Below are 25219 nucleotides of genomic sequence, written 5' to 3' on the forward strand. Positions count from 1 at the left end.
TGACATTAGCATCTAATCAGTTTCACCTTGCGGCTGCCTCGCGGAGATCTACACACTTTGCAGAGCCCTAATTTTCTTGTAGATAAAATGTCTTGGCATCGGGGCTGCATCCGACAGGGGGAGGCCGATTGTTTAATGTAAAACAAACTAATTGTGTGGTGGGACTGAATGGCCTGCCTGCTGAGTTATTGGTTTAATGTCACAGACAATGTGGAGGGCTGATGTTTAGTTTGTTGTCGGTGTTGCTGTCTGATACCACGGAATCTCTGAATGCTGTTTAATCCAGTAGATGCATGTAAACGTCTTAAGACCGCTCGTGCTCAACAACACTGATTGTACATTTCCCAAGTGGAAATTAGCAGCTAATGAGATCTCCTCCACGAACAGCTGGCACAGCACGATTATTGACATATTTATATTGTTTTGCATACATTTATCATGGAAATTAATTGGTATGCTAAGGAAGGGGAGTGATGGCTAAAGGTTCGGTTTTATGCTGACGGCACTTTTTTTTTCAGGTACTGCATTAACGACATCAGCAAAAAAACCTGTGACATGAAAAATCGGCTCATTTGGAAATTTGAACCCCCCCTCCCTTTTTTTTTTTTTTAATCAGAGTATTTAGGTCTGGGAATCATTAATAACTGTGAGTGTGAAAAACAACACACACCAGATTTTGAATTTAGATTCTTTAGCTCTTATAAGAATATTCATCATCAGAAGAAATTCTCCTGAATTTAAATGTCGGCTGTTTTTCCTTTTCTGAGCCGAGTGTCTTGTCTTCAGTTTCCTGCAGATGGTTTCCTCCCACATTCCAAACACGTGGAGACAATGGGTTCAACCTATTTAGCCTCATGGAACACATGTGTCTATTCCTCTAAGACTCGGTGCAATGTTTGCAGGCTTCTCTCTTTAAAGACACTAAAATGCATTTTGGGAAGAGTAGTCTGCAAAAAAGTGTGGTGACTGATGCTCAGGAGGTACAGCGGGTTGTCCACTAACCAGATCTCGGCAGTTGGATCCCTGCCTTCCTCATTCCGCACGTCAAAGTTTCCTTTGGCAAGATTTCTCAAGATTGCGAGAAAATGTGTGTGTGTGTGTGTGTGTGAATACGTGAATGGACAAAGTTTACTGTGAAGCTCTGAGTGACAAATACAGATGTTCCTGCTGAACAACGTCCAGTTGGTCAGACACGAGTTTGAGGAGGAGGAGGATGAAGACGGGTCAGATCCTGGCAAGATTTATTGTTTTTTTTAATACATGTACAATAAAAGCCACATATTTAAGCTGCCAATATTCATTTCATGTCTCTATCTGCTTCAGAGGCCGAGAAATTAAAGTTTTTAATGTTGACGCCCCTGTCAGCTCTTTAGAAAACTCAGATTTTAGGAGGTTGTTTTCAGGCCCTTCGGTCTTAATGTGAATGTGAACAGGAAAGTGTTTATTTTTCTGAGTTTAACAACATGAGCACTAACGGGTACACATTAAATCTAATTTGGCAAACTTCTCTGGCAAATTGACAGATTTACTTCCAAAGTGTGTAATTTGGTTTTACCCTCTTCAGTATTTATAGACACCTGACCAAACAAATTCTTTATTTCCACAGATCATGGAGCCTGTTTGCTTTGTATTTAAAATGGAACAGGTAAACCTGATTGATATTGTTGATGTGAAGCATCTCCTTATCCCTCATTTGTCCTTGTTGTGCTCTCCAACCTCTGACGTGAATGTTTCAATTATTATTTCACCGACAGGTTTACAGGTGACTGGTAATTTCAGTCCTGAATGATCGGGTGGAAAGATGGTTGGATCATTGATTGACCTTTGCACATTATAAAATCATAAATGTCAGTATTAACAATCATCACAAATGCCAGTCATTGACAAGTTAAAGTCGATCTTATGTATACGTTATGAATCATAAATGATTGCCCACACATTTATTTTCTTCATGTTTGTTTGAGTAAAGAGGTTAAGAAAGTATTCCATTTATAAAAAGGCTCTGACGCAGAATACCAACGAAGGGTAAAGATGTAAATCATGCAAAATGAAAAGCCATAATATTTCACCGTTAGCGTTTTTAGTTTTTATTAGTCACATTTAATTGCTCTACTGGCCTCACGCTGTCGGTGTTAATTTGGCCGCAGTGCGTTCATTAGGATATCCTCCGGGTGGTGCAGTTTTGAAGTTTGATAGCACATCCTCTGAGCTTAACCCCTCGCTAAAATATTCATGAGCTCCACTATCGTACGGCTTTGAAGTGCAGGGGTGCACCTGTGGCTGGTCTCTGAAGAACCAGGCGGCTGTGCAAAGCGTGCTGCGTATCTCCAGCCCACTTGAAACACAACAATGACATTTGTATTCCCCCAGAATCCCCCTGAAAACTTAGAGGGTGGTGGTGGTGGTGGTGGCGGGGCGGGGGGGCGTCAGAGCACAGAGGACCAGTCTGGACCACACTTAACAGGAAAAGGGTTTGAGTCTGGAAACAATGGTGTGATTCTGACGCACCCTCAGAAACACAGGAGTCATTTTTTAGTCCTGCGTGTTACGTCCTTCAGAGGCCGTCTCTTTGTTCATGCGTGATTAATGGTTGTGGCTCTTGAACAGTCACGTGTCACAGTATACGTTCATATATAAGGACACTGAAAGGTCCTTTCTGCTGCGATACTTCAGCTGTGCTATTAACCATTGATCGGGTGCTAATAAGGGGGATGGGAATCGGTTCACTGACCCCATCCCATTCCCCCTCCCCCCTCCACTTCCCCTCGATGATGATAAATTGTCCGACGCAGTGAGCTGTGATCGCTTGTTGTATTCACCTGCAGTCCTTCTGCTCATTATTGACGACCAAAGTATGAAAACGTAAATCGACAGAAGCTACATTTGTCACACGAGGTCGTGCAGCTGGACACGAGGAGACGGCTAACGCATTCAGAGCTGCAGCTTCAAGGTGTTGATGGCTTTAGTGAAGATGTGAGTTCACAAAGAACAATCTCTGATATTTATTTTCTTCTTTGAGTTCATCTTCTTGAACAAAGAGATCAGGTCGGAATAAAAAGGACCACTCCTCGATACCAGGAATAAGAATAAAGTCTTAATGAACGCAGGTGATTATGTGGCTGCTGTATAATCTAGAGAGAGATGTTAGCGTTCGTAACGACAGCCTTAAGTGAGAGCTACTGCAAATGACAATGCTTTTAATGCTGCTGTAGATCTGCCTGAATGGGGCTAATTTTCTGGTTTAGTGTTGTGCTGATTTTAATGACCTTGTATTTAAACTTCCTGGGCTGGAGAATTTTTATATTTCAAATGCTGAGCGTGTTCCTCAAACATTTATTCTCATGTGAAGTTTTGTAAATGGAGACCGGTGAAGACGATTCCCTTTGCGCTGGGATGTTTGTGGTCAATTATCTGAGGCTTTATCCCTGAGAACACAACGCAAGACCTCTTCACCTCCTACTTGCTCCTCCTTCTTCCGCAGATCTAAACTTCTACCTCTATGCTGATGACGCAGTTTTACCTCGACAACAAAGCGTTCACTCAACTCCTCAGTGAATTCATTTTCTTAACTCTGTAAAGTCCCTTGAAGGGCACTGCAGAAATCCAAGAGATAAATGTATTGATTATAATGATCCTGTATTTAAGTTCCCCACTGACGGGCTGGATCATTCTCTCATATAATATGCTGAGCGTGAAGGTTTCACAATGACGAGATGTTTTTCTCATATCGTCAAACATTATTATAAATCGAACATTCCAGCCGAGGCGTTGGAGAGTGCTGGATTGCTAATAACTTGCATGAGGGAGCCTAATTGGTGTGATTCCAATACAAGAACTTCACATTTCCTAATGTGCTTATGATAAAAGACTTGAGGATGTTTCCATCAGAATGATCAGAATAATTAGAAACCCCTGTAATGAGGATAATGAGGTGGAAAACAGGACAGGACAGCAAACAGCAATCCGTCGGGATAATTACAGGTCTGTTTGCTCCTGATACGTCGAAGGGATCAGAACAGTTTCTCGCTCAAATTCACGAGTCGTCTTTACTTTAGTACATCAAAACATTATTAGTGGCAGTTTTCCCTCCCACCTTGGGTTCTTTCATCTTTCACTGCATTCGGCTGAAAACGTTTCACTCTCCACCTCTGTTCAGTTCAGTTCACAGCAGAGGACCATTTCGATTCAGCTCATTCGGTTCTTTTCATTCACCTTCAGAAAGTCTGCGACACATGGCAATGAGCTGTGAGAATTAAACTCAGATGCAATTAAAACCATAAAATACATCAACTGCATTGAATATGAAAGTAATTATACACCTATAACTGCCCGAGTACGCTGGAGGCTGGAAAAAAAGACTTGTTACCACAGTTGAGCCGTTTGTCTCAAGCTTTGGTTTCATATTTTTCCAAACAAATAATCAAATGAAACTGTTTCCACGTCTCCATCGTGTCTCAGATGGAGGTAGAGAGTCGTATTTCCTGTTCCTCTTTGCAGCCCTAACAAGGAAGTAATATTGATTAACCCCTCCAGCAAGGGAAGAGAAGTTGTGGTGTTCGCTTCCTCTTCTTTTGCCACCGGCCTCCAGCATGCCCTGTTGTCATACTCCAGAGAGACGGTTAAATTCTGCCAGCCGAGGACTTGTTTTTCACTTAAGTAGACAGAAAAGAAACGTATTCAGTAAAAATCCAGTGTCTTCATTGCAGCAGAGTGTTAGCTCCACTTGAAGGGAAACAAATTCAGAACATTTTCACAATATTGGGAGAATAAAAAATCATAATGTGTCATTTTCGAGGGGAGATATCAGAATATGATTTTAAAATGAGTGATGTGCTGCGTCTTCTTAAGTTAAGCTTTAGTTTCATAAATGATTAAATGTCTCATCTGCTCCAGATTATCATAAGAATCAAGACTATGAAACAGTTTTTTCTGAGGAAAGAGTCGCACAGACCACTCTGTTGTACTTAATACACACAGAGAGAGTCTGAAGAAATATATATCTTTTACTGTTCAACAATTTTAATAATTCCTAAAAACCACATTAGCTTTAGAATAAAATAAAAAGCTTTCTATGATTATTTCCAGTCTCAGATCTTGTGATGTCCCTGATTTGATTCCTTATGTCAGACAGAAAATGTCCTCCCTCGTTGTCTCAACAGGAGACTAAATGAAATCCATCTGCAGAAATGACACTAAGTGTCCCACCTGGGTCGCCGGCTTCCCTCTGGCGAGCGTCATGTGGAGCGAATCGAGAGCAGGATGCTCGCAGCCTCTCGAGCACTTGACTGCTTTATTAGGACGTATCTGTCCAGCCGGCATCACTCTGAAGACAGTGACACAGACTGTTTGTCTCAGCCTCAAGGCCTCGACTGTAACATCCGCCCCTGGACGCAGGCGTTTTCAATTTACAGATCAGAAAGGACCAGCTAGGTTTAGAGGCTTGTAAGCGCTTTGTAAGATGTGATAATTATTTGACTGGTGTGTCTCCTCCTCCTCGCTCCAATCTAACTCTTCACTCTCTTTCCACTTCATTAAGAAAACCTCTTATCTGCTTCTTTCCCTTAATTCTTATATCTTTTCACTTTGTCCTCCAACTGTTCTTCTCTGTCATTATTTTATAAATCAAGATAGAACATGCGGAATGAGAAAATTGTCTCAGTACATATCATTTTCTCTCCCCCGCTTCCCTGATTACTTCGCACAGCGTCTGATCTCGCTAATTAAAGTAGATATCCTCAGCGAGGCTGAAAGAATTAAGAGGTTTTGAAATTAATCTTTTTTTCAAAATCTGTAACGTCCCCCTGTGTTTATCACAGCCCGGGTGAGATTGAAGATGTGGCACTGTTTGCATGGCTAATTATACTAGAACAAAATGTCAGCTGTCCCCATGGGCTCAGGGCAGAAGGAGAATGGAAGTGAATCTATCATTTGGTCATGAGAGTATTGATAATTAGAAGCCGGTGGATCAGAGAGGTGCTTTGATTCTTTCTTTGTTCCTGGTTCACACAGGAAGCAGAAATATGTGGGAATATAAAAGGAGCAACACTCCTTTTTTTAGTTTCCTTCAATGAAACCTACGTCCCTTAGTTGCCAGAACTGCTCAATGTCTGACAGAGCGTGACAGCGAGCGCCCACTCTCTTCCTATTCATTTGTCCCATTTTCAGAAAATCCTTAAAAACAGTTTTGAGCCTGAAACCACGGCGACCAGCTACGAGATGAATCATGACCACGAAACATGTGATTCAGAGCAAAAGAATTTCAGACAACGGAAAAAAAAAGGCAAAGGTACAAGACTGTGTACCTAATTATTATTTGAACAGTGAATAAACCCATAAGGGTATCTTTTTATTTTGAGCTCAATCTATAAATCTAGAATTTACTTGACCGTTATATTTGATTTTATATTGGCCAGTTGTTTTTTCAGAAATATTTGCATGCATGAGTAGAATAGAGCTGGTTTTACTTGTAATAATGAATGTCAGCAGATTGTCACATTATTTGATGGGTTGATTTTGGTTCCTGTGAGAACCTGGCACTCTGCACTGTTCTTCTCCTCAGAGAAAAATTAATACCCTGGGGCCAGATTGAAAACCACTCTGGCTCCTATTAACACCCATTTATGACAAACGAGTTCCTAACTGTCAAACCACCCGAGCTCATTTGTTCTGAACCATACTTTGAACTGTTATCTAATGACCAAGTTGTGCACAGCTAATGTGATTCCTCCACCCTCTGTCTCATTGCCAAAAACTTCCACTAGGCCTGAGTCCATCCATCAGAACAAGCCTCATCAGAGCAGGCCAGAAATAATGTGCTCTATGTAATGGGACGGCCATAACGTTTCCTCAGGTCGGGTTACAAGTGAGTTCATACATCACTTACGCTGCAGGAGGAGCAGCTCCAGGATGATAGGGAAGCCATCGCTAATGATCCAGCGGAGGAGTCAGGTGAGCGAGCAGAGTGTTCCTCATGGGTGTTAATTAGAATTCAGATTGTCTCACAGATTTTCCTCATCGATACTTAAAATGTATAGTGTGCCGTTTATACATGAGGGAAAGACCTGGGCAGGGGGTGTAGAGGGAAGTAAAGTGAGAGAGCTGAGTATCAAAGAGGAGAAGAGGAAACAGACGCCCTCGTCCTACAACATTTGGAAAGGCCTCTAAAACAACAGTCGAGGAGCTTCATTCCAAAAACAAGATATCCTGTATCTCAGGAAAGCACTCTGTCCCTTTTCCACATGGCCGAGCCGTAACTGTGCTGTAGCTGTTGCACAAAGACGCTGGAAGCGATACAGAAATAAAGAGCTCAGTGTTTTCAGCGACCGTCCAGCGCCAAGCAGACAGTAGTTCTCAGGACATATACGCTCCACTGAGGTGTCTCCTCTTACAGAGACACGGTGAGATGACTGTTTTCCTCAGGTGAACTTTGCACGTCCTTCATGAAACACTTGGCAGCACGCTGTTCAAGCTCTTTTCGTTTCTGTGGTTACGAAACTTAAAGTAGAGGTGATGGTCTCTCTCCTTTAGTGTGTTACTGGTATTAAACGTTCTGCAAAGTAAAAAAACAAAGAAAGTGGTAAAGATAAAACAGCTCGTCCAGGGTACGTCATTCATTCTGATCCTCAGGGGCCCCCTCTCAGTTGATTTTATTCGCCTGCTTTGCGTACCCTGTTGCGATACGCCCTGTTGGTACTTTTACATTTAGTTGCAGTCTTATCACACACTCTCTTATTTACCCAAAGATTGATATAACAACTGAAAGTAAGATCAAGCTGGTCTGGTCTTTTTAGTGCGTACCTCTTTAAAGGTTTTATTATACTGTCTCTTCTCATATTTCAAAATGTTTTCTACCTCTTGGTTGTCAGAAAGTATTTTCAGCTTTGGTTTTTTTTATTGTCGTCGCAAAGTCAGCTTTAGGTTTTTTTCATCTGTCTGAGTTTTCCTCCCTTCTATTCTTACCCATCAGCACCAATAATACTTGGTAACACCTGCTTGGTGTTGGGTGACCTCATGTTTACAAAGGTCTGCACAGATATACGCCAAGAGACAGCAGCTGAGCACAAGGGAAAGATTGAAAAAGCAAAATAAAAAGACAACACACACAAAGCGTTTCCCGAAAAAACTTATCTCATCCGGCTTTAGATTGTGTGGTTTGTATCTCAGTCAGCTCGGGGCTGTGTTAACCACCCCTGTGTGAAATGATGCTAAAATGCAGAACAACAGATTTGTAGTAAATAGAATCTGATGGTGTTGATTTGGAGTTTTAATTCATTATTCACGTAGTGGAATATCATCTATTTAAAGTATGTGTAGGATCAGCTCACGTCTCCTAACTGCGCTGCATATAGACCAGCATGCCGAGCATTTCCTCGTGTCATCCAGTCTTCTACTATAGATCACATGATGTGATGAATCATCAGCACCCGGGAGAGATTTGAGACCGTTTCTCTCCTCGCCACAATTAGCGTGCACACATTCTGTTGCTCTCCCTGTAGGTGATGTCTCAGCAGCGGTTTCCTTTAAAAGTAATATCGATAAATGCCAGATTGAGAGCGGGATAAACAGGAAATACACGCACCTCAGGCCGTATCACCTAACCTCTCCAATCTTAGCTCTGAGATTGCAAAACATGTACATCTTTCCCTACAAGCTCAACTGCTCCCTCTGGTTCCTGCTGCCAATAACGTCGCCCCGGGAGACCGTGAAGCGTGAAGCTGGAGGCGAAGAGGGAAAACTTCTGTAGGTCATCCAGGGCAAACACACACACACACACACACACACACACACACACACACACATACGTGAGAGAGAGGAAAGTGTGTACATGTCAGTGCTGGTCGTCAGGATGAGATGAAATCGTCCTGGGAGCAAACAAGACTCACTCAAACATTCCCACCTTTGCAGTGACCGTGTGTTTTATTTCAATAACCGAGCTTCACATCTGCTGATCGTTCCTCAGTCGAGCACGAAACCTCAGCCAGCTCGTCTGCGCTCGCCGTCGACGCCATCCTTCACATTATGCAAGTCACGGCAGGATCAGAAGATGGGGAGAGGTCCCGCAGTCTCTCCATCCACAATGGTGGCAGTGATAATAATGAGGGTGATAACGGCAAAAGGCCAGCGTGATGGTGTGCGTTACCATAGTAACCATGCTAAGTCGCTGAAGGGTAACAGCTGGAGCTGTAGGAGGATGGAAGAGGGGTAATTTAAGAGCGAGAGGCTGAGGTGTTGATCGAGACAGAGGAGGAGACCGATGAAGACCCACTCCCTTACACAACTATTAAAGTTAGCAGGAAAAAATATATTGACATCACTTCTGCATCTTTATTGGGTGATGAAGTCATGTGGTCATGCAGAGACAGATTTTTTTTTTAAAAGATGCCAATTTTTAAAAGCTATCTTGCAAAACATCGTAAAATAGGATCTGGGACCGTGTTCACGCACAAACACTCGCAGCTGTAGCTGTTATTATCTCTCTACACGCAGCCTATTTCATTTTCTCATGACTAAGACGAGATGATGATGTTGAGAAGCCATCAACTGTGATGATGTCACCATCTGCCTCATTGATAAAAAGACGAAACTTAACACGCAAAATATTTTTTTGGAACAATTACATGACACAAACATCCGTCTCAAGATGTTTGTGCTGCTCATTTCTCTTCCTGTGAACTTTAATCTTTCTGTTGATGCTGAACAACCATGAACCACAGACACTGACGACCGTTCCAGACTGGACCGATAGGTGTGCACTTAGACACTGTTGGAGATAAAGTAACACGCAGTGAAGGGGAAAGAACATGACGGCAATAAAACAGGTTGACATTTGGATCCACTTTTAAATTAAAGGCTGCAGAGAGAAAAGTGAGTTTTGTCGGGAGAGAAACTCTGCAGCTGCAAAACCACTGGGAACAAAACCACATCATTATGTGAAACACACAGAGAGTAAGGTCGACCTGACATTCACATGTTGAATAATAACATATATTATTGTCAACTTATTTCAACACTAGACATGATCGCTCAGGCCCGTGGTGATCAAATGTTTAAGGCATGTTCCATCTAAAATCTTGTTTGGAAGCAGTTTCCTGAATATTGACTTGAATTGAATTGAATTTTTCTCAAACTAAAACATTTTCATGGAGTTCGACTAAATACAACTGAAACTAAGCATTGAGGCTAAATCCAAAATATAATGATTAGCAGTAATAACCATTCCAGCCTCTGTTTCCAACGACTCTTTCAACAGGTGCTCTGACTCAAAATATCTCTGTTAAAAATTTGAATAAGCTGCAAGTGGCCGTGTTGCTGCTGCCACTGTCCTGTTGACAAGATGGAAACTCAAACCATCCACGATGAGTAACACGTCCCCGAGTTTGCACAGAAACTCTGCACGGAGGCTTCTGATACTGTCACAGGTCTTTTGCGTCTGTCGGCTGAAGAATGCTGCCCTCACCCCTCCTGAAACTACTAAAGAATTTGTCTGGCGACGTGAAAGTAGTGGAGTCATTCATGCATGAGTATTGTGCATCTGAATTCCTCAACAGCTCTAAGTCCACTGGGGAAGTTCGTCCTGTCCTGAGACCCCGGGCTCATTAGGACACATTAGCAGTCCCGTCATGTGGGGACCCTGCAGACGTTTGGCCCCTGCCCCCGTGTTCGGACTCAACCTGGAAGTTTTAGAATCCCTGGTTTAGATAATGACCAACAGTTTTGTTTGTGAGTTATGAAGAGCTGTCCTTTTGTGTGAAGGTGTGAATTAATGTTGCTCACGGTAAATCGATCAGGACAGAGCTGGGCTCAGTGTGGTTTCACGCTGCTTTATATTTAAACTTAATGCCTTTATTCCATCACATCAAGACGTTCTCATGCTTTTTAAAATCCATTCACTTATCTAACGACTTCATTTATCAATTGAAAGTGAGAAAAAATGAAGCTTCAAGTCTGGAAGAATTTCAGGACTTAAAGCAAGAGATCAAGTACCAGAGTGGGATGATCAGACGGAATCAGCTTTAGATTTACACACTTATTCCAGATATTTGATTACATCGATTACACGTTCCCGTTCCTCTGGGGTATTTCAGCTGTTTTAGCTTAGAAGTGTCAATTAGAAGTTTTGCTTCTTACGTTGACAAACTTCAAGTGAAGCTGGAGGTTGAGAAGAAAAGCTCTCAGTGCTCGGAGCGGCTTTGACTCGGTAGTTGCGTGGCTGAAAGCAGAGCAAAGGCTCGTGAGCTCGGCAGAGAGCAAACTCCAGCGAACGCTGTCAGCTTTGATACTTTTCTTCCTGGAGAAGCAGCGGCTTTGAAAGGCACTCCAATCCCAGCAACTTCGCCTCCACGCCTGTATCAGCGTGTAAGCCTGTCAGGCTGCCCTCTTTTATTCTCCGCATAGGTTGAAGAGAGTCATCTGAGCTTCCACCTGCGTGAGTGCAAGCATGCATGAAAACGCGTGTGTCAAGCGAGCGAGGCCCAGTCCGACTGTGGTTGTGTGTTGGAGTGCTTGCTGACAGAGGGGAAGTGCTCTGAGGAGATGTGTGTAATAACGGCCTACTTCTTCTTCTTTTGCACACAGCAGGAGACGAGTTGTGAGGACCAATCAAAAACATGTAGAGAAGTCTTCCTCCCTTCACTGTTTGCTGGGTCTCAGAATGCTGAAAGAACAAGTGTGTGCACATTTTCCCCACAACAAGCCACCTGACTGTTAAATCACACCCGGCCTTCTCTGTTGTAGCTCAACCTCAGCTTTGCTCCAGGAGAAACACAACTTTATTACTCATAACTCAAATTTACAGTGGGCGGCTGCGTGACGCCCTGATTTCTGACACAACTGGACAGGCTGTGGTTTCAGGAAGTCACGTGTTGCCGCGGTGAGCCAGACTGGTCAGGGTATTGTTCTCTCGCTCCTCCTCGTCGAGGCGCCTGGACTCTTTCACCTCGTCCCAAACAAATATCACAGGGCAGATTAAGCTGCCAGTCAGCCTGCGCCTCAGCCTCCCTCTGCTGCTTTTCCAGCGTCGAGTCAGAGTTGGCCATAACTGCCATTGTAAGATTTTGGCAGCATCTGCAGCCAAGGACAAACTGCTCTTATTACCTCCACCAAGGAGTTTATGTGTTCACCCCAGTTCAGTGGTTGGTTTTCTGCACAAATTTAAATCTGACTCAAAGTTATACAGATGCATGAAAGACAAAAATGAAAAGCTGGTTTAACATCATGCAGGTAGAGATGTTGCCCGCAGGGCAATCATCCATTGGATTGGACAAACAGGATCGCTGGATTCGGACCTGTAAACACCCGCTGCTCCACTGGAGGCTGACTTTACGCCCTGAATGTCCCCACATCTGTGTCTTTCTGTTGTTCTTTGGCATCAACAGATATGAAGGAACTCATGTGAATCCCTCTGATGGAACAGGGAGACAGGCGGGGATGATTCAAACCCTGAAACCCTTTGGAAAACTGAAAATTAGATTATTCTCCTCTCTGTGGAGCAGCTGAATAATAATGTTGCAGCATTAAAGGAATTTTTAATTTGCAAAAAGGCGCTTCGACATGACTCCCTTAATCACGGTCTGTTTTATCAGTAGAAACATCGATGGAGGAAAGTTATGATGCCCTTTACTAATGGATTTTCTTTTGAGGGGAATGATAAGCAGATTGGATTATTGGGGATATTCTGTAGAAACGCCTGACATCAGAATCTGCTTTCAACATTGATTGATTCTTTTTTTTAATTTTTATTATTGGTACAAGCGTCAAAAACTGAGCATCTTCTCTTCGTCTGCACCGGATTTTACTTTCACCTCTCTGTATCATAGGACCTGTGTTGTGAAAGTCTTATCTAGTGCTAATGGAGGAGATCACAGAGGATCACTTGCGCAATTTCCATATTCTCTGTTCCATATCATATATCAGCTGTCTGTGGCGAGAGGAGAGGCGTGTGTCTTCTTCTCTGCTGACCTGTGCTGATGCTACATGAAGCTCAAAGTGCTCTTTACTTTGCAGACACTGTTCTGAGTGTAGGTTTTACAGCTTCCATTTTCTCCTTCACTTTATTGATTAAAGCCCAGTTCAGAAGAAACGAAGCCCGAAATTGGCAGTTGAACGGCCAGTTGGAGTTCGAATGGCTGTCGACGATCTCTACGTGTGAACTCTTCAAGTTTGTGACTCGACCGACAGTTTGCAGACTCCACATAGATTTCTGTAGCGTAAAAAAAAATCGTAAACTTTGACAACAGTCAGGTTCGAGTCCGGCCCTGTTACGCCCCGGACACGCTGGACACCTGAGGTGTGTCTGTGCATCGCAGCCTTTACATGTCGAATATGTTACAAACACATATTTATAACAATTTCCAGTGTTTCTGTTAATTGAACAGGAATTATATTTTAATCGCAGGACTAGAAGATGCACAGCTTCATTCCTTAGTGTCCTGCCGTTTAGTTGAGTACTTACTTTTATTGTAGGAAATACAGTGGTCATACCAGAAAGCCCACGTGGCAGCTTCGTAGGAGACACGCTGACTGTGTGAACAATAAACAACACTCGTGGACTCGGGCGTTTTCTGTGGTGCTCAGTCGTGTACGGACAGAAAAATGAGACGTCCGCTGAATCATTTCCCCCTCCATTGAGCTTGACGTGTTATTCTGTAGCCGGATGACACAGGTGAGCAGGAGGATCATTCAGACTCACCGTGTCTATTCTTGTTTTTGTGATCAGACGTATTAGACGTACTAGTCAGGGGTCTCTACTGGTAGTAGTAGTAGTGTTGCATGAGTCCTTTACTGTGACTGCACAGCGGTACAACATCTTTGAAAGTTGTGTATTGCTCGAGTATAGGCAGCTGAATTTGTGCATCACACCTCCAACCAAAAACTCATTGATTATTATTCACGTTATACTTCTTTCCAGCAGTCCCATAAATCCCATTTAGATTAAACGCCACAAGGACTGTAAAGGAAATCCTATGTTGGCCACCAACTTGCACAGAAGAGGGGTGTGCATGGAGTGCAGGGCGTGTCACGTGGGAGATGAGGCCGAGAATTCCCTTTTACTGATCGGGATATTGAACAGGTGCACTGGTTGAATGCAGATGAAGTGCTCAAGAGAAATCGTCTTAATAAACCAATAAGGAAGGTCAACGTGTTTAATTGCCGACAAGGTGAAGCACAACTTCTGTGCTTGATTTTGCATGAATGAAAAGTTTCTCATTATTTTTTGGATTTTTTATTAAACTGTCAGGAAAGCAAAAGCAGCTACCAGAATGAGATTTTCTTAGAAGTGAATTGAAGTGTGACAGTGAGTCAGGTTTGAAAGGCAGAAAGGTTCCAGGCCTCTGAATTACTGACTACACACTAGAGAGATTTCTCCAGTCGAAGAAAAGTAAGAAAATAAAAGTGAATTTACATGGTCACACAGAAATGTGTTCCTCGAAAAGAAAGGGCATTAATAAATTAAATGTTTTCATCAAAGACATTTGATCCATTGGATTGAATTTGAAAATACGTGTTTGTGCAGCAGAATGTTTTTAAACTAGTCCATCAATTGATCAGTTGGTTCATTTGGACAGACAAAATGTCCCTTTACTGGGTCCAGCTTCTCTTTGTTTGATATCACTGCAAACAGAAATCAGTGAAAGATGAAACCTCTTCAGAAAACAGAAAACATAAAAAGACCCATGTCCACATTTTCAGTTGTGCATACTTTAAAGTTTTATGATGTGAGAAGTGAGGACATCTTCTGTGCCCTGCAGCTCGCTCTCCTCTCTTCTCCCTGCTGGGAAACCAGTGGTGGAGCTGCTAAGACTATTGAACATGAAACCTCTGGCCACAGCTCACCGCAGCGTCCCTGATCAACCACGATCATTTGCTGTGAAGATGAACCCAAGTGCCGGCTGTTGGTGCTTCTTGTTACAGCAACACCTTGAGATAAGATATGACGAGAGAGCAGAATAACTCCTCGGCCCCTATAGAGGCAGAGTCTGTACCGTACATACACTCTGTGTGTGATTTGTGTTTCTGACAGATATCACCCCCCTGACTCGGAGGTTTCTTCCTTGTCAGGGCTTTTCAGGATTTGTTTGGCTTGGTGTGGAATCATTTCGGAGAGGAACAGAATCCTGGATCATCTTAAAGTGTCTGTTTTTGTCTTTTCTCCGACATTTGTCTGTGAGAATCCTCCTGCCTGAGTGCGCACCTGCCTGCCAGCGATTCTGATTATCTGCCAATCAAACAGAGGTTTTTCACGGGTGGGCTTTGTGTATTTTTTTCTGATAAGTCGGTTTGAGGCAGCGGTGTCAGTCCAAGACAATAAAAAGGCAATTTTCTTGACTCTGCAGTGAACAGAAACGCTGCGGTCATCAGTCTTTATTACTGTTCAGCCTTTAACGGGCGCTTTTATAGACAGAGCAGAAATACTGACCTCTGTGGCCACCTACTGCCGTCTGAATAATGTGGAGCTGGTGGGGAAAAAGGGCTCTTTTCTGCAATTATGTACATAAGTTTAGAGGTCTTCATGCTTTGGTCTATGATCCTGGACGTACAACCACTTGATAAAGGCTTTCATCCTCCACCACTGCATCACATTAGTCTGAGTGAAACTATGAACCCTTAAATCTCCGCTGTCTAGCTTTACCCAGTCGGCATCGTCTCCGCTGGTGAATCATAGCAGACAATACCTCAAAGCCTAAGGACACAGTAGTGGCAAGGATGGCCAGTTACACAACAGGCTTTTTCACATTTTCAGATTTGTGGTGTGGAGATAAATAATAGCCAGTGTCACATTCAAACAGCACTAATGGCCGATAATGAGCAAGTGGTCTTTGCCAGGACAAACAATAGATGATTCTGCTCCATTTTTCCTCTCCGTCTTGTCTCCTCAGCTCAGCAGAGAAAAAGAAGAGTGGTACAAACTCAAAGTCTTTGTTGTACAAGTTGTACGAGGCGCACATTACCGTCCTGAAGAAGTGCATTACGATGAGTCAGTTGGAAGATGTGAGTTTTGTTAAGTAGAGGTTTTTTTTTTTTTAGAACTACCGAAAATGACTTGAAATGCATTTTGACTTTTTGGTTCCCATGTCCCATCTGCTAACACGGAGGAGGCAAGGTTTATGACCTATCCAGCAGCCAGCCACCAGGTGGGGAGACACTTTTGGCGCTTGTGTGGGAGTGGCAAATACACAGACTCGGTATCGTCTCTACTACAGACGCTGATACAGTCACTGTACAGTATTTCGTATATTCTCTTGCTGGTGAGTATGATTCATCATTTTGTCCCACGAGCAGAGGGACCCAAACACACGTGCAGAATTTATAATAACTATTAAGTTTTTTGTCAATGGATTGGACTCGTTACAAAACCTTTTTTTGATTAATCGTTCAGTCGATCATTATACATACATTGTGTTTTTGCCAATATACTTTTTCTGGAAAAACCTGGGTACACATTGTGAATTTTCTCAGATCAATGGTTCATGCGTACTATGGTTCCTCAGTTCCTCAGTTGCCATCATCGCCAGCAGCTGACGCTTGAGGTCGAATCATGGGTTCATTTCACCTGCATGAAACCTGACATAGAGCTCCGTCAGAACTCAAGTGAACTTAAATTGCAGCAGTAAATTGCATCGTTCCAACAGGATAATGACGACTCTTATCCACTCTGGACTTTAAAGTCCATTAGGAAGGTGTTGGTCTGTGAGTAACGTCAGTCGCTCTGAAAATATATCACCTCATAGTCACTCCCTGTTCCAATGAAACCCTCATGTCGCACTGTGTGAAAATCCTCAAATCCAGATGTGCCGAGCTGCTGCAGACTCTTTATAACTGGAGCTGGAAACATCCTGTTCCTCAATGAACTCATGAGACTAAATACTTACCGATACTTCATCCTCATTTTCACTACTTTTAAAAACCAGACTGCAGCTTCACGCTCCGCTGGAAATGTGCTTCATTCCTTTATCTTTTAAACGGAAAATGATGTTCCTGTAATGTGCTGGAATCCCCTCGCAGGTTTAAAAGCAATATTTGCTGAAGACGTGCGTGTAACCTCCTCATTAAACTGCCATCAAGGTGCCTCTGGGAACTTTTCAGGTTCTCCGTCATTTGCAGGTGCCACTGTTGCTTTTCCCCAACAAATACTTTGCATGTAGTGCTCGACGGTGTTGTGTATATTTAGATTTTTCTGTCGGCAAAAGGTGAAGTTGAGTCTTCCTCAAATGCAAAGCACATCCTCCTAATCCGCTGCTAATTGCCCTCGTCAAACACAGATTACCACTGTTAATTGCATTGTATTGAGCGCATATGACAAGTTTTATAGCATCCACTTTGAGTGACTTAATGAATGTGCTCTCTGCCTGCTAATGATACTCTTTGCAGTCACCTCTCAAACCACTATTTCACCCTGGGGTGTGTTTGATGTGTACAAACAGGATGTCTCCCTTTAATGCCTGTCAGAGGCATTGTGGGAAACTTTATTAAAGTGCCAATTAAAGCTGATAATCCTCCGCTGTGTTTTCTGTGGGGGTTTTATCATGACAGTCAGCCTGTAACTGCTGGGCCCACGCTGTAATTTCATTCCCGCCAACACTACCTTGTCAGCAGCACAGGCTCCTCCTTGTAACAGGTTGTCTGACGGTTTCTTTTTTTACACCCTTCTGCTTTTGAATGTACGTCTCTACGCGTGTGTTTGTCACTGAGATGACGAGATAAGAGCACTATGTCAATGTTTTCCTAATAAGCGACATCCTGTCTCACACAACAGTCAATGTTTGTCTTCTCATAGGAAAGGCCAGTTTATTTATATTCCACCATTCAAACACCAGGCAAGTACTCCACAAATTCAGAAAAATACATAAACAATCTAAGATATTTAAGAAGACATTACAGTTACATGTAAAAGACAATAAAATCAAATCAAAGTGTTTTAACAAAAGCCTACAGAGTAAGCCTAAAAGTTTGAGTAATGGTATAAAGGGTCACATTCTTGAATAAAACTGTTTTATTGCTGGTTTTATTCTGTGCGATAGATCAGCAGCCACCCCACAGTACAGCAGCTGTAGTCTGCGGTCATTAACACAGTGTATCATGTGTCACTTAGTGTATGGTATGACTGGCAGCCTCGGTATTCTGTGCGTCTTTAGTCGAACCAGATGTGTGTCGCAAGAAAATCTTTACAGAGACTATTTAAATCACCTCCATCAACCAAATGTGTGTCACCATGCATAACTCTGCTGTCAGTCATTTTACCCCAAATGACCTAGTTTGTGTTATTATATGACATTAAGTGCAGCTGTGTGGTTTTGTATATTGGCTTTGGTGTTTGCAGCTTCATGAGAAATAAAGTGAATGAACAAAAAGCTCTAGTTGGCTTTCATAACTTTCTCAGTCGGGTTTAGTATCGTCTCTGGTCTGATTAAGACTCTGTAAACTTCCACAAAAACAAATTTTAGTGTTTTAATCATCATTTTTGTTGAGACTGGTCGATCTCAAAAGCACAGAGAGATAAAAAGAAGAAGCTTTCAGAATAGCACAGATAAAGAAATCTATTTTCCATTCAGCGTAATATCGTGCTGTGCGTGAGTCAAACAACTGGAGGGAAGGAGAAAGTTTTCGTAACCTACTTCCTGACCCCTCAAGCTTTCTATCCTGCTGTGCTTCCCCTGCAGGTTGCATTGATACTTGAGTGGATATTCAAGTACCACCTCGTCCTCCATTTAAAAGCTCAGTGGCTCAGACATGACAGTGGCAATAACATCGGTTTATTCTCCTGCAATCCAGCTTTCTCTTCCACTTATCTGAATGACTGCAATCTCTCGCACAATCACTCTGGGACTTGCTTTGACTGTTTTCACTAAAATATTAATGCGGTTTCTTTTGTGAATACATCAAAAAAATTGGGATAATGTGTTTCTAATGTATTATTGATGGATGATAAGAATTGGGGTCATAAGATTTAAGGCTCCTGCTGCTTCAGGTTTGATATCAGCTAAAAAATACAACTTAACTGACCAGTCAATTAAATGCATCCCTTTAACAATGACTGTCCAATCATGGCCTAGCATCGGAAACTAGGAAACCCTGTTGCACAAAGCCTTGTGCATGTGGCTTTATGAGACTAGTACTTAGTTTGGACTGTTCGTTTCCTTCTCAAACCAGAAAATTAGGTACTAACCCAGTGTTGAGGCTGAGGAACATAGAGGACTACATCGTCTTGTGTCGACATTGGAAGTGTCCAGACATTGTGTTGGAAAAGGCCTAGTTCAAGACTAAAACATCTATTGCATGACTTCTAGTCAATGCTACATGCAAGTGTCAACCCATCGTGATGTCACCCAATGGATTGTGATCCACCCCCCAGTGCACAAGGTGATTTATTGTCTGTTTGACCATAATTTACAAAATGACCATGATGCTGTATTGAAGAACACTTGAAGCTGGTGTTGAACTCCTTAGAAAAATGTTTACTGGCTTTATAAATCAAGAGAGAAGTAGAGTTATAGCCTTCTATAAAACCTGTGGAGTCGCCCTCTGCTGGTCATTTGAGAAAAGTAAATGTTTCGACACAGGCTAGTGGTTGTCTACTTGTATGTCTCATTTATCTTTTAGCATCATCATCATAAACGATGCTAAAATAGAAAGCCTGAAAGCCGTGGCTATAATGACTAATGGAGCCTTTTGCTAAAAGACCACTGGCTCTAGAGTTTTAGTTGAATTCTAAAAGTATATTCCAATAAAACAAATAGGGTTGCCAGCCTCCCGTGCCTCCAATACAAAGAGGAGTACAATAAAAACCCATTTTGACGTAATCAGTGGTTCCGCTTTCCTTCAACATGTGCATAATCGAATAAAATCTATTACGAATGAAAGAAAGCCGCAATCCCTCTAACCAATGAGGGCCATTAGCCGCTTCAGCTTTTAAACGGTACGGCAGGGCCCCTGGAAATGAAAGTGCGATGGAATGATTTGTCGATATATTAACTGCCTCTAAATTGAGTTTGTCTCTTCATCCTTTTGGAGAGGAGAGGGATTTCTCCTCTGACATGGTTCAATAAGAGCAAAGAAAAGCCTCCATAACTCATCTCCTCCCCTCTCCTGCTCTGAAGGTGGAAGAAAAGGGATGGGTAAAGGTTGACGCTGATGAAAAAGAGGAATGGAAATGTTGATATTACCTTAAATGACCTCACCTTTATCTACGCTTTTAATAGTGGAACACTCTGGAACCAACCCTCATATAAAAACATTCTTCTGGAAGATCAATTAAGCAATTTACTGGTCAATTTCACAGTAAACCCAGCAACAATCTTTGTTGTAACAACAGTAGATAACAGATTAAAATGGCTAAAAGGTTTTTAATGGAAGAATCAGATATATAGTAATCTTAAGGGTATCGATCCTGGCCCGACAGGGATCTCTCTCACTCTGGAACGATATGTTTGATTCTCCAGGTGTCACGATAAGCATCTGTTGTCTTTGAGGCTTATCTCTCCCTCTGTATGAATCCATGCAGCTCGGGCACAGACGTGAGCAGATGGTGAGAAAGAAAAGACATCGGTCGGACAGGAGGCAGAAAAACTTAGATACTATGAGCCAGGACTGGGAGACAGTGACAAAGTGACGGAGGAGAAAGTCTTTAACTGTGCTTTATTGCCATGATGACAGAGAAATAGATTTCTCTTGTTTCGTCTCTGACAAAACGGGAACATGTGCCAACGTTCAAGGGAAGTCTCATTAATCAGGTCTGACAACTACACTTCCTTTCTGAAGTTGAGGTTTCCACACTGGAGAAAGTCCAGGAATTTACATGTCTTGTAAATTGGATGCAAATGTTGTCTTTTATGCTTTAGTGATGCATGTGCAAACGAGCTCTTCTCTACCTGGCAAAGAGGAATCCATCATTTCAAAATGTTTGCTTAAACTGAAAAATATCTCCAGTCTTTGAAAAAGACATTATTATTATATTGCCATTTCATAAAATATGTATATTTGAGCCAGTATTTAATTATTGGAAGTATTTTACTCTATCAGACTTACTTTATCAGAGTCACATCATAAACACACATCCAGTAGCCTTTTTTTAGGGTGCCAGTTTTTTTACGTCAGTGCGATGTGACTTTAAATTTACATTAAATATTCAGGCCATTTTGTACTATTGGGTTTGTGGACGACTGTTTGTATACTTTTATATATTTACTATATTTTGCCTTTAACTTGTCTCGTGTAGCTGAGGATGCTGAAATGAGATGGACCATGTAGCATCATGAACACAAATGGTTCTGGAAAGTGAAATGCCTTTTCATAAACAACATTGCTTGAGATTGAATCAGCCACTAGCCTGTGGAGAAAATAGAGGGAGGGGGTGGAGGCAGGGGTGATGCAGAAAAAAAAAAAACTATAAGAGAAAGGCAGAGAGAGGAGCAGGAGTGCAAAAATAATTATCATGAAGCCGGAAAAAATGTCACAGAAGGTGCATGTCAATATGGTGGTGGGAAGTGGAGTGAGAAATGACAGAGTGGTAAGAGAGAGGAAGTGAACACACACAGATACACTAGAATGACCAGCAGCAAAGGAACAAGATTAGGACAGATGGTTGAAAAGAAAAACAGAATCCAAGCGGGGCTGATGATAGATCAGAGGAAGGGATGAAAGCTTTGTGTTTGGCAGTAAATAGAGACGCATGTGGTGGTTGGAGAAGCCGAGAAAGACGATATCTCTGGGGAGATGACATGGGAGCTGTGGTCTAATCAGAGATGAGAGGATATATAACACTGGCTGTTACTTCCGTCGTACAAAACACCCTGTGATTCCATTTAATCCGTTTTCTTTCCGGATACTACATTTCTGATTCTTTTTTCGGTGAATTAAAAATGGGGGATTGTGTTTTTTACACTTTGAACCCTGCAAGAGAAACAAACAACTGTACAACTGACTTTGAACAAAAAGCTATTTATTGATTTGACCCATCAGAGTCAGCATCTACACACAAATCCCTGTTTGAGGAACATCAGACCCACTGACCAAAGACAAACCACCTGTTGGACAAACATGTAGAACGCTGCACTCGTTTGTCCTCCGCTCCGCTGTTTGTTATGTAAACATGGCGTCCGCTGAGCCGGCGAGCGCTGAGGTGTTCGGCGGTGGTCCGGGCAGAGCGGCTGTTTTCAGCTCTGCTGTCTGAGTCGATCGCGGCTCAACTTTCTCATCCGGTCGCTGCAGCTCACTGTGTATCCATGGCAACCGGAGAAACCACACCACGATCAGGTTGTCGGAGCGTAGAATCACATTCACATGATGTCACGAATTCAAGCACATTTCATCTATATCATTGTGGTTTTTACACACGGTAAAAAAAACAAACATTATATAAGAAGTACGAGCAGTGAGGTCAGGTGCTTTACGAAGGATAAAATCCCCTCCCCCTCAGTTCATCAGGCACCTAATGACAACACAGTTTGCACAGTTAAGAAACCGCGAGTTTGTGTAATAATGTGCTCAATTATCCGAGCTGTTAATTAAACATCCTATCCTCACTGTGTCACTGCTTCTCTCTCTCTCTCTCTCGCCATCACTCTGTTACTCTTTACAGGCGTCTGCAGTTTCTCGGTCTGTTGTGTAGTGACGTTGTGTAGCTGCTTTCAGACCTGCACGTCAGAGTCAGTTGATCCAGATATTTTCCTTCCAGCTCCCTACAGAAAAAAAGCTCTGGATAATGTCAGAGTGTGAGAATACAGCGGGGAAATTCACAGTGAGTGGGCGTGTGGACAGTGAAGTGAATAAAAGTCAGCGTTGCGTGACGTGTGTCTGTCTCTGTCGCTAACAAAAACTGAAAACCACATGTATTTAGCTTTTAGCTTTTGGACCTTGAATCTGTAACGTTACGGTTACGGTAACCCTGATGTCCTGGCTCTGCCTTCTGCTGCGTTCTTTATGTGGATTTCATATCTGAAAAAAGTCTGGAACAAATTTACATGCAGCATAAGTGTGCGTGTGTGTGTGTGCAGGCTAAGGAGGTCTGGCTGACATATGAGGGCTGAACACCAGCAGAAATGCTTCCTTGTGTAAAAACATGGACGAGCAGTTGGACAACGAAACTCTAATCACGTCAGCAACGAGCCGAATGAAGCTTGTTTCACTTCAGACTCTTTGTTTACCGTCCGCTGACCTGCTGAGATCGCTGAACGATCACTGCCAGCTGACCGCAGCGGCGCTCTGTATGTGTATGTGTGTCCATTTGAATGTTTTATTTCTCCTCCTCTCAATGAACCGTTGCGGTCACAGACAGAAACGCAGCCTCTTTGTTGAGCTCTTCTGGCTCCAGACTGATATTTCTGTGAGGGGAAAATAGTGGCGCTGGCTGGGGACACCATTGTGTGTGTGTGAGTGTGTGTGTTTGTGTGTGTGTGTGTGTGTGTGTGTGTTGGCGTCTTTGTTGCCAAAATGATGGATTATACTGGAAACAGGAAGAAGGGGCCTTTAGGAAATAATGACGCGTTTATCAGGAAATAGTGGCTGCGAATGTTGGACTGACTTATTTTAATGATGGATGAGACTATTCCTGGACTTGTACACTTAAGTCCTGCCACTGTCACAAAGTGATCCAACCACAAAGATCTGCACGTAAGCAAATCCTGTTTCCCGTGCTTGGCCAGGAATAAATCCCAGGAAAGGTTTTACCTGGGACTTCCTGTTATTTGTGTCCTCACTTGATGAATTAGTGAATTGATTATTGATTTGTGTTTTTTTGAATATCAAACAGAAATTCTACTTTGACGCACAAAATCTTCAGGCCTCAAACATTGATTGGACCGTCTCTCCTGATGAATAAGAAAAATAAGAGCAGGGCGAGTTTCCAGAGCTGCTGATGCACTTAAACTCTCAGATGTTGGAGCCGGTCCCAGTTTGATACTTTGAATACGTCATTAAAGAAAAAGCTCCACATCACAATGTCCTGAATAAAAATGTTGGAAGCTCACGTCATAAAGAATCTAAACTATGAATAAATTAGGATCCAGCTGCTCCTGGATGACGGAGACACAAACAGATCATGTCTCTACAGCAGGTGAAGCTTTGGTGCCTCTGGTACATTCTAATGTCATTAAACACTATTCTAGATTATTGCATATAGTTTTTCTACATGGTCGTGAACAAATATGAAATGATTGTAAAAGAGCTCATGCTCATCGGCAGTGGTCCTCATCTCTGGAAGCTCTCGAATGTATCCTGAGATATCTGGATTCTTTTTCTTTCTCATATGGAAGGTAAAGTTCCAGGAAATATCCGGAGCAACTGACTCGGACATTTGCGTTACAGCCCCTCTGGAAAAATTCAGCGTGCGTGAACGAAAGCATCATATCTACTGATAAAACATGATCTGGAGAATCTGCAGCGACAACAAAGTCACAATAAACTTAATAATTTCACTGGAAATGAATATCAGTGAAAAAATACATTACTGAAAGTCCTTCCTCCTGACCTCTGACCTCTGACCTGCTCCCTCTCAGTGGCAATGAGGCTGGTTTGTCCACAGACAGACAGGTTTCGTTTTAGCTTCACCATAAAAAATACAATTTGTTTAACCTGTGCACTCTGACACGTTGACATGTGATTATTTGATAAAGCTTTTTATTGGCCCTTTACTTTTTAGTGCACATAGTTGTTGCACATAGTCAGAGGGGTGTAAGTTCACCTGGATCACTGTGTGTCTGTGTGTGTGTGTGTGTGTCTGCTACCACGAGCGCAGCAGCTTCTGAGCCACAAGTGTTTTAATTACACATTCATTCATATTCTTATATCACACTGATAGATGCAGCTGTGATATTATGAATCATATCACCGTTGTATCTTGGATACAGAGTATCTTGGAGTATCTTGGATGGTAGAGTGTTAGCGGGCGAGGCGGCTGATGTGGATTCAATGACGGGGCCGTATCAGACGGGAATAGACAGGCTCGTTAGAGATAAGTGCCTTCTGACTTCTTGCGCTGCATACACTTAGCCCGTCAAACCCTGCGTGAAATGTGTTAAATTGCTGCTGTAATCATCTCGGCGGAGGTCAATCATACGATCCATCAGACACGCCACCGCTCGAGTCCTGCCTGCGCAGCGCGGTCGACAGATTACGGCACGCCCGTAAAACACTGACACATAAACACTCGCGCACTTTGAGACTTGAGAATAATGATTGACAGGCTTCAACTTTCTCTGTGTTACTGTGGGATGTATATTCTAAGAAC

At 42.6% G+C, this 25219-nt stretch overlaps 1 protein-coding gene across 2 annotated transcripts in view; it reads left to right on the plus strand.

Annotated features, from left to right (window-relative positions):
- Positions 1 to 25219, plus strand: part of nos1apa (nitric oxide synthase 1 (neuronal) adaptor protein a) — a 103257-nt gene that overhangs the window by 24633 nt on the left and 53405 nt on the right. The window lies entirely within an intron of this gene.

The sequence above is a fragment of the Paralichthys olivaceus genome, chromosome 3 (assembly GCF_024713975.1).
Source record: "Paralichthys olivaceus isolate ysfri-2021 chromosome 3, ASM2471397v2, whole genome shotgun sequence".
In the NCBI taxonomy this organism is placed as follows: Eukaryota; Metazoa; Chordata; class Actinopteri; order Pleuronectiformes; family Paralichthyidae; genus Paralichthys; species Paralichthys olivaceus.